Raw genomic sequence first — 11061 nt, forward strand, 5'->3', positions numbered from 1 at the left:
GCTTAAAAATGCTTCAAAAGTCAGAAAAATAATTTAAAACTCCAAGATTTCTTGTTTCAAAAATCTGCAGAAAAGTGAACACGGGGCCGTGCTCACTGAGCACGGGGCCGTGTCCGAGGTACTGTTTCATTAAAGTGAATTCTTTTCAGTTTGTTTTCTTAGAATGTCGAGCAGAAACAGTGGAACATCATCATCACACTCCAGAAACAACCGGCAGGGAAGAAGGCCATCGGTAGAAGACTCCCTCGTCAACTATGTCTATGCCTTGAGAGAGGCCATAGATGAAATGACGGGGGTTGAGGACGTTCTGATCGACCGTATCAATCATTTATCGGTGGGACTATAAGTATGTCTTAAAGAGGTCAATCTTTTGCACCAAAAAAATTACAAAATTAAGAAAAGGGAAGGGCGGCAGAAAAGGAGCAAAAGATCCAATATCATATAGAACCCATGATCTTCTTTGATTAAAAGAGCTCTAATCCATTAAACTGAATAACATTTTGTTTGGTTATTCACTATCCAATATTATAATTTTCAACATGTTTTTACATAAATGTGTTGTAACTTATGATTCTATTTTTTTTAAATGATTTTTTTACTTTTAACCCAAAACTTTTTGATTCTTTACTTTTAACTCAAAATTGTTTGATTTTTTTTTCTTTTTGACCCGAAAACTTTTCATCTTTTGCAGTTTAACCTCAAAACTTTTTTACTTTCAACGTTGCTTCTTTATACTTTTTAGTTTTCTCAAAAGTTTTGTTTTATGTTCAGTTCCAAATTTTGTGAGTGAACACGGCATAACGTGCGTGTGTGGTTAAACGTTTTTACATTGTCTATTTTCATGTTTGACAGGTTCATCGTAACGCGCGGGTTCTAGATCGACTTACTTATTCTTTTATATGTTTTACGTTTCGATTTAGTTTTTTCGCATTAACATGCCACAACTTCAGTGTTGATGCTCATTGACATTAGTGCAGCATTGGTGTTCGCCCCTTCGCAACGTGTGGGTGACATCAACCAACATTTTAATAGTATGTATATATTTAGTTATAGTGGTATATATATAGGGTAGGGCTAGATAGAAAACCCTATCTATATAAAAAACCCTAGAAAACCCGACCTCCCGACATTTTTCTTTGAAAAAAATAACACATGTAATATACATGTTTTTAAGAGTTTTGGGCCAAAAAAATCAAAAAAGCGCCGAAGGGATAATTTAAAAAAAAGAAAAAATTTTCAGCAACTTTCAGCATTTTTGTCTAACACATGTTAGGCACTGAATTTTGTTTATTTTTTTTTTAAAAAATCCCTTCGGCGCTTTTTTGTTTTTTTTGGCCCAAAACACTCTAAAACATGTATATTACATGTGTAATTTTTTTCAAAAAAAAAAATGTCGGGAGGTTGGGTAAAAATGGGGGGAGATTTGGGTTTCCAGAGTTTTCTAAGAATTTGAGGGTTTTTTTTTGTCTAGCATTACCCTAGTGGTATATATATATATATATATATATATATATATATATATATAGGATCAAGATTTAGGGAAAATGCCTAAAAGTGTGAAAACGGTGAGAACGCTCCTCATCCGTTGGATCAAAAAATTAATCTATGGAGTATAATGGCGCGGTGGCATTTTCGTAAATAACATCAACTTTACTACTTGCACATACTTCATTAAGGGTAAAAAAATCTTTTTACTGCTCTAATTCGAAACACCAAACTAATGAGCAAAACGCCATTAAAAAATTTCCGCCTTAACCTACGTTCCATAAACATCATTCACTTCCAAATTAACCGACTACAACGCCATTGATACAAAACGTCAAACCTTAATGATAAGACGCGTTCCTGATTTAACAGATAGATAGAATGCCATACACAGAATACTATTAGTTTAGTTTGATTTCGTCTTAATTGTAATCTTTTGAGTTGTTAATGAATTATAATAAATTTAAGAACGCCAAGATATTTACCTTTATAAGATATAAGAGATAAATTCAACTGGTCAGATAAAAAAAACGCCAAAAAAATTGTAAAGTTTGAATTATTAAAGGTATATAATGAATTTGGGAACACCATGGAGGCCAAGATGTTCGAATTATTAAATGATTTTAATGAATTTAGAAATGCTATAAACGCCAAAATATTTACTATGTAACACAAAAACGATTAATTCATCGAGGAAGGTCTAAAAAACAATAAAACGCCAGGTAGTTATTGTTTCTAACTACACGCCAAAAAAATCTTACACGCCAAAAAATGAAACGGTGTTGTGAGAAACGCATTGGAAAAGAAAATAAAAGGACAAAAAGGCCCATCTGTCATAAATATATTGTGTGCCATGTGTTCGACCAGGATCCTTCTCACCGTTTTCATACTTTTAGGCGTTTTCTCCTAATCCCGTTTAAAATATGATTAAGTTTTATATTGAATTAATATTCAATAGAAAAGTATAATTTGGAAAGAGTCAAATACTAAATATTAGAATATCTAAAAATAACAATAATACACATGAAACATGTACCCCATTTTAAATGCATAACGTGTACCCCTTCCCAAATCCATTAACAATAAACATATATCAAACGGGTGTCTTGCATCCGATTGCAGCCCCCTTTGTTTTTTCAATACTTTATACATATATAATATAGACTAGAGTAAATTACAAGTTTTGTCCTTTATGTTTACACCTGTTTGCAGGCGCTCTCCTTTGGCGAAAAAGTTTCGAGTTTTGTACTTAATGTTTCAAAATCCTGCATGTTATGTCCTTTAGCCCTAACCAAGTTAGATTTTTTGATTAACTATGGTCATGTGCAAACAATTTTGTCATTTCACTTTTTCAGGGATTATTGTGTAAATAACTTATATCCAGGGATTATTTTGTAAAATATATAGATATATAATTAAAATAAATTTCTCTCTCTAAACTCTCAAGATTTGAACTTCCTTTCTCTCTCTTGTCTCTCTTTTCTTTCTCTCCACGATCTGAAACTCTGAAACTGATGTGTAAAACTAAAACTTTATCTTCCTATATCTTTCTATAAGGAAAGATCCCATCTTTTTACAGGTCGAGCAAAAGATCCCATCTTTCTATATCTTCCTACTGTAATTCTATAACCAAAACTTGAAAGATCTAATAAAAAACAAAAAATTGAGGTGGGTTTATTTGATTCATCGAAAAAGATTGAAAAATGAAACTGATTTGTCACTTTTTGGTCTTTCAGTAACATATATCGAAGATTATGGGTCAAAAAGAAGCCCGTAAATTGTAAGTAGATTCTTAAAAATCAGCATAAAATTCAAGATTGAGTTTTTATTAACAACAATTATTTATTTATTTGTACAATGGAGGAGGCGGTGGTTGGATGATGAAGACAGGGGTGGTTGCAGGGGAGGAGGCGGCGGTTGGATGGTGAAGACGATGGTTGGTGGTCGCAGCATATGGTGAAGGAGTGTCGGAGAAGATGGTGTTGTTGTCGGATCTATTTGGGGTTAGGGTTCCGATGGGGGAGGCGATGATGGAGTTGGTGTTTGCATTGGCATTGGAGGAGGTGGTGGTTGGATGGTGAAGATGGCGGTGGTGGTGGTGGTGAAGACAGTCATGGTTGCAAGGGAGGAGGTGAAAACGGTGGTGGTGGTGGCAGCATATGGTGCTGTTGGTGAAGACGGTGGTGGTAGCAGCATATGGTGGTGGTAGGTGAAGAGAGAGAGAGAGAGAAAGACATAGTAGAGAGAGGTGATTGTCTTAGGTGGATGTGGTGGTGGCTGGTGGTCAACGGCAGATAAGTTGTGGTGGTTGTCTGAGAGAGAGAGAGAGAGAGAGAGAGAGAGAGAGAGAGAGAGAGAGAGAGAGAGAGAGAGAGAGAGAGAGAGAGAGAGAGAGAGAGAGAGAGAGAAGGGTAACTACACGGCTGGTGATTTTGTTTTAGAGAGAGAAACAGGAGGGTTGAATGTTTTCAAAGATATTTTTAAGAGTATTTTGTTTTATTTTTATAGATAATATTAAATAAACTGGTAAAAGGACCAAATTTTCCTTGTGTAATCTGATTTAACAAAAAAAATCTAACTTTGCTAAGGCTAAAGGACATAACGTGCAGAATTTTGAAACATTAAGTATAAAACTCGTAAACTTTTGCGTCAAAGGACAGCGCCTGCAAACGGGTGTAAACGTAAATGACAAAACTTGTAATTTACTCTATAGACTAAAGATCAAATACAAAGTCACTTATCATACAAAACGTACGAATAGGATGAAAAGGTAAAAATACGATGTCGCACTTTTGTAGTTATTTACTCGTAGAGTAATTAACAAAATTACCCTATAAATGATCTTGTAGGGTAATTTAGTAAAATGTTCTTGTAGGGAAATTTTGATCTTGTAAAGTAATTTTGTAGAGTATCATAATTACTCTACAAATAATCTTGTATGATAATTTTGATCTTGTAAGATAATTTTGACTAAAGTTTATACTTATACAATATAATTGAAAATGTTATGAATATATTATTAATATTATGGTTATCAACACCAAAAATAGATTAGCTTCTTCTCAAAGTTTTCTTCTCCTATATATACTTTCCATTGTATCTCTTGTATGATATATCTATCAATGAATAATATAAAGATCTTTCTCCCTACATCTCTTTCTCATATTGTTTAGCTATTAGGCTTGTTGTTTCACAACACGTTATCAGCACGAAAGCGCTCTCTCTAAAATAAAGTTCTAATCCTTTTATTGTCATGATTAGCAACCTTACCAGATTCAGTAAATGTTTGGAACTCGCGGTTTACTGGTGTGCTTTGATTCTAAAGAAAGGGATCCATTACGCTGGTTATCATCATGATGATGAAATCAACATCTTCCTTATAATCAGGTATGTATTTAATTTACCCTTCTGAAATAATCTTTTAGTTCCCTCTCAGTAAGTTTGAGTTTCTATGAAATATTATTATATCATAACTTATTTAATTGGCAATTATTTAATCGATAATGGAATATGATATTGACATTTAGTATTTGTCTCAAACAGATAATTAATATTATTTATAGCTTTGCAATATAAAAGTATAAAGCTAGTTTTTTTCCTTAATTGTTGATAAAAACAAATTTTTAATTTACCTTGTATGTATCGGGATAATTCAATGATATTTTACGGTTTGATTTTTGTAAGTCTTTTATATCAATAAAGTTCACGAGCTTTAATTTTACCAGTTATATAATTATTATAATTGATAAAAGAAATAACTATTATATGTTATCTAGATAATTATTTGATAGTTATTTTAAATAGGTGATTTGTCTTTTTAAATATCACTGAAAGTTTTTAACCAATTTAAAGTTCAAAAATAAAGATGCTCGATTAAATCTTTGAAAACTATGGATGAACTAATCTTTAAACAACAGAAAATTGGACTAGCCCTATTTTGTTTTCTTTTTGGTTGGCGTCAAAGTCCCATAATTAATTTTTCCCCTTTTGGAAACCACAGCCAAAGTTAATATTTTCATAGTTTGAATATAATGAAATAATAATGTGATATTTTCTTTTTATAGAAAATAGTGTTTTACTCATTGGTATTTATTTTGATTCTTATGCATAGTTTATATGATCATATTTAGGGGCTAATGGTCTATGGTTTTTGTAACTCCAAATTAATAATGGCATCCAGTTTTTACACAAACTCGAGTTGCTAGAGTCATCTATATTATTTGCTAGATAGTTTATTTGTGTTGAATACTATTCTTTTGTGTCATAGATTTGAGAATATGTATATGGGCATGCATTTTGTTTATAGTTCCATCGGTTATGGTTTAGCCAATGAAGCTATAAATAACAACAAAATTTATCATAATAGAAAAGATAGCTTATATAAAAGTAGTAGATGATTATATGTCATTTATTAACATATTATATGGAGACTGGATAAAGAGATTTGTTTATGTTTCAAATTAGAGTATAATAATTGCATATAATAACTCGTTTTACATAGTGATATATTATAATAACTATATCTTGTATGATTTGATTTTATGGCACACCTTGTATTCTATATGCTATTATTTATTTATCGCTGCCATTTTATACGTATATGCTTCATATGTATGTGTATAGCTTACGTATGTGTTAATTAGTTGTTTAGCATCAAAATTTGTGAATAAAAACAGTATGTCATGTAATACGTTACTATTGCAATGTTTAGGACATTATAATAATGAATGTGTTATTGGTTTTATGTAATGATGTTTGCCGTATTACTATAACCTTATAAATTATATACTTTGATGTTGTGTCACATATCATATACATGTTATTAATTATTTATACAAATAGCAATTTAATAAAGCAAATATAAGCTAATAGTTGTGTTTTATTATCAGTCTCATAATCTCATAAAAGAGTATAAGTATGTTTATATTAGACATCCAAAGTATTATAGTTCTTGAATCTCATTATCAAGTTATAAAAGGTCATAAGATTTTACACCGATAAAATTATATGACTCGCATAAGTAATTACTTCTCAATTGATGTTATGTAAAGAGAAGATTATTTGTATAAAAAAAGATTAAAATGATTATATATCTGTGTGACCGAGTAAATAACGGAAAGCTATAAAGCTTGTTCTGGTTATCTCATTCCCTGAATTGGATGTTATTACATATTGGTCGTTGTAAAAGTACTGATCATGGACATAACTAAAAAAGTTGTCATGATGAGATCTACCATTAAGAATTTTAATGAAGGCCATGTTAATAATGAGATGGACCGTGAAAAGTGGCAAAAGTAAGGAGTATATATAACATGATGGTTTGAACTTTAAGGTTATAATACATTCTCTCATGCATATCTTACGTTTTGTATTACATACGTGCAAGTCATACATATATTATCATAAACCAGAAGTTTATGGATTATAATTATTTGATTAGTTGGCATGACTGGTTAGATCACACCGTGTATTGATGATGTGAAATGTATTGAAGAACCAGAAGATTCTTCTTGACGATTAAAAATGCCATGTTTGCTCTCATGGGAACTTAACTATTTACCAACCAAAGTAGGGTAAATAGTATGTATTAATTAAAGAATATATCTATCCACACATGATACCATTTAGTGTTTTTAAATCGATGCATCGTCTAAATGGTTATCAAATCCACAACTTGAAGTTTGTGTGACTTATGGATTAAGCTAATGGGATAGCAAGCGCAATATTCAAGATTGCATATATTTAATTCCCAAATTATTAATGATTATTGGAATAAATGTTGAACTTCATATCGCTTATGTTTATATAAGAATTGCTTTGTTGAGACGATCACTAAATGTTCACAATTGATTGTAAAGTCAATGATCATAAGAGCAATAATTCATATTCGTATTTGGGTACATGTGATTTTACATGTACAACATTAATTCACATCAAGCCAATATGTCATCATACTTCCCCCGTTATAGTTGGTTTTTGGTCAAAAACCAAATACGTCCCTTCTAAGATTTTGGTTGTGTGGTATATGTAATATTGATCCACCACTAGCACAATGTTGGGACCTCTAAAAGGGCTGAGAATATATGTTGGGTAAAAAAAAATAATTGTCTATGATTAAATACTTAAAGCCATTGAGAGACTTGCTTACGGCTCATTGATTTTTCACTTTAGTGAATGAATGTTCCCAACATTAGGGGGGAGATAACAAGCAGTTGGAAAGTGAAAAGTGGAATGAATTATCATGTCATCTTGATCCTCAGACAATAAACGGTGAACTCGAAGTTCAAAGGATAATTCATTTACCAATATTAAATAACAAATTACCAGAAAAGTTCATTGACCTAAATAGAGTGACTAAGTAAGTCAAATAATCAACTGCTTATGCTCCAGTTATATTTGTGTCCCAAGAGGACAACAACATATTTTGTAATGAGTCTATTGCACGCCTAAAGCGTGGTAGACTAGTTGATTCCAAAAATAAAATTCCTCGAAAATTGGAGCAAGTTATGAAGTTGATCAAGTTGAGGTGTAGTAAAAGGTCTCCTGAAGAGACAATAGACATGACGGTTCAAGAAGAACCTTAGGTACCTGAAAAATAAAGAGATCTCGATGAGTTATATCATGTCTAGAAATGTATGGAATCGAAATTAAAATCGACGTCGTTATACTTTTGTATATAATGTAGCGCTTGAAATGGTTAAATGACGAGGATCAAAATTTAAGATCTGCCTATGAATGAAAACACATAAATGATTGGCCAAAATGGAAAGACACAAATAAGGCAGAGTTGAATTCTCTAATAATATGGAAAGTTTCTGGACCAACAGTCCATACAATTGAAGTTGTAAAATATGTTGGATATAAATGGGTCTTTTATGCGAATCATGTGAAAATTAAATAAAGTGATATAAGGCAAAACTGGTGGCACAAGTATTTTCGCAAAGACCTATGACTAATTATGAGGAGACGTATTCTCCGGTGGTGGATGTATTGGCTTTCCAATATTTAATTAGTCTGGTAATATAAAGAGAGAATTGATATGTGTCTTATGAAAGTTATGGATCACTGTTAAAATCATGTAAAATAAGTTCTCGAGAACGATATGATCGTTGTATACAGATTCATATTTGAATACGCTGAATATAATTGGAACTCCTGATGAGTATCCTAAAGCATTTAAGTGCTTATAAGGTTAAGTGGAAACATCTTATGGATGAAATTCTTGTGCACCAATAAGCATACATAGATTACCTATACTTGGTGATTATGGTATCTCAATGTACAGTGTATAAGCATGGTACAATATGTATTATACAAATGAAGCAAGTGTTCAAGACATCCTTGCATATGATATTGAAATCAATAAGGAGGTTTATGTAACAGATGTCCTAAAGAGTGTATGCACATACATTGTTTTCAAAGTGGAAAGAAGTAAGTGAATGATTGTAAATGCCTGAAGCATTGATTTCAAAACCTCATAGATGTATCTTTATAAACTTAAAAAGATAGTATGGATAAAATAGTTGGATGAGTGTTGTACAACTCATGAGATATTCTGATAAGGAGCAATATGAGTTTGATAATATCATCTATCTTTATCAAAAGTCCTCTCCTAAAAGTTCACTATAATCGCAGTTTACAGTGATATGTCTAGGCACCATCGAGAGAAACTGTCGAGCTTTTAGAGGGAGAATTTTTGAATGACCTTGACACATTGTAATTATTGCTCGACTTGTAGTTCGAGTATATGTGTAATCAATCAAACTATATCTATTAGAGGTTGACGCGTTTTACCATGGACAAGGTTTATCCTTTAACTACGTTAAAGGTTGTTCAATTACTTGATATATAAAATGGCTGTTATAGCTTCATATGAAAGAAATTGAAATTTTTGGTCTAGAGGTACCATCTTTAAGTACAATTGTGCATTAGTATTTCTTGCTATTTATTCATGATTTTATATATCTTTATTGAATTTATCGATTTAAATGACGAAATATTGAAATGGGAAAACATCTATTTCAATACATCTAAGGTATGTAAGATATGAATTTATATTTTACTAACCTATCAAAACAAGTTTGGTTAGTTTTGTAAATGCAGGGAATGTAACAAATCACAGTTGTGGATCTTATGATATTTATGTAAAAGAAGCGACACTAGAAGGCTCATATGATGATATACAACATTGCGAACATAAAGAATTGCACATTAAGGGATCAAGTGGCAAATCATTGACTACAAAAACTTTGAGCAACTTTCAAGAAAAATGGGCACTAGTCACTTGAAGAATACATGTTCAAATGAGGGGAAGTATTATACAAGTTGCACTCTTTTTCCCTTCACTAAGTTTTTTCCCATTGGGTTTTCTTAGTAAGGTTTTTAATGAGGCAACGTACATGATCCAGAAGTATCAGGGGGAGACGATACGCGCTGCACTCTTTTTCCCTTAGCTAAGGTTTTGTCCCACTGGGTTTTCCTGGCAAGGTTTTTAACGAGGCAGCATCTCCAAGCGTATCAAGTTGATAACCAAGGGGGAGTGTTATGAATATATTATTAATATTATGGTTATCAACACCAAAAATAGATTAGCTTCTTCTCCAAGTTTTCTTCTCCTATATATACTTTCCATTGTATCTCTTGTATGATATATCTATCAATGAATAATATAAAGATCTTTCTCCCTACATCTCTTTCTCATATTGTTTAGCTATTAGGCTTGTTGTTTCACAACAGAAAATAAATTTTCTTTGGTTTTAGAAATTCTGCGTGAACTTTGGAGACGGATGTAACAGAAAAACAGTACGTAAAACCATTAACATACATTTTTTTAATTGCCTAAAAAACCATTGTAATTCGTTAGTAATCCATTGGAAATCAAAATACTCAATATCATATTCCTGTCGGAATCATGTGGGTAATCACGTTTACTTATGGATTTCTGATAGATTAGCTCATACATGATAGTATTTTATTTAGTACTGTAAGCAGAGCGGGCTCAATCATTTTGGTGGCCTAAAGCGAAGTACAAAGTCGAGGCCTTAAAAAAAAACTAACTGACTGAAAATTTTTAGCTGCAAGAATGAAAAACATACCTGTTGTACTCATAATTCTAACCACCACACCATAGTCAAAAAAATAAGGAGTCCCATAACCATAATACCGTTGAGAATCCGTATTCGAAACCCATTCACAAACATGTTCAGAATTTAGAGGCACAAACCTAACGCTTTGATAAAAGACTATTTGATAAAAACCCTCCTTCTTTATCCGGGCTTGGGACCGGAAAAATAAACTAATAAGTTTATAGTTGGCGGAGTTATTTTTTATTTTTGTTTATGTTAAGATATTTTATTAGATTAAGTAAATTTTTTAGCTTTATTAGAAGCAAATATTTTAATAAAACTTTCATAATTAGTATTTTCTAACAAATCTCCTTCAATTGACAAAAGAGCTAACCCATTCAATCTTTCTTGTGACATTGTCGATCTTAAATAATTTTTTTAACAATTTTAGAGGGTGTTTGGGGTTGAGTTTTGAAAACAGATTATGCGATTTGAATAATCAAAATCAGAT

This window comes from Helianthus annuus, chromosome 9, assembly GCF_002127325.2.
Source record: "Helianthus annuus cultivar XRQ/B chromosome 9, HanXRQr2.0-SUNRISE, whole genome shotgun sequence".
Taxonomy (NCBI): Eukaryota; Viridiplantae; Streptophyta; class Magnoliopsida; order Asterales; family Asteraceae; genus Helianthus; species Helianthus annuus.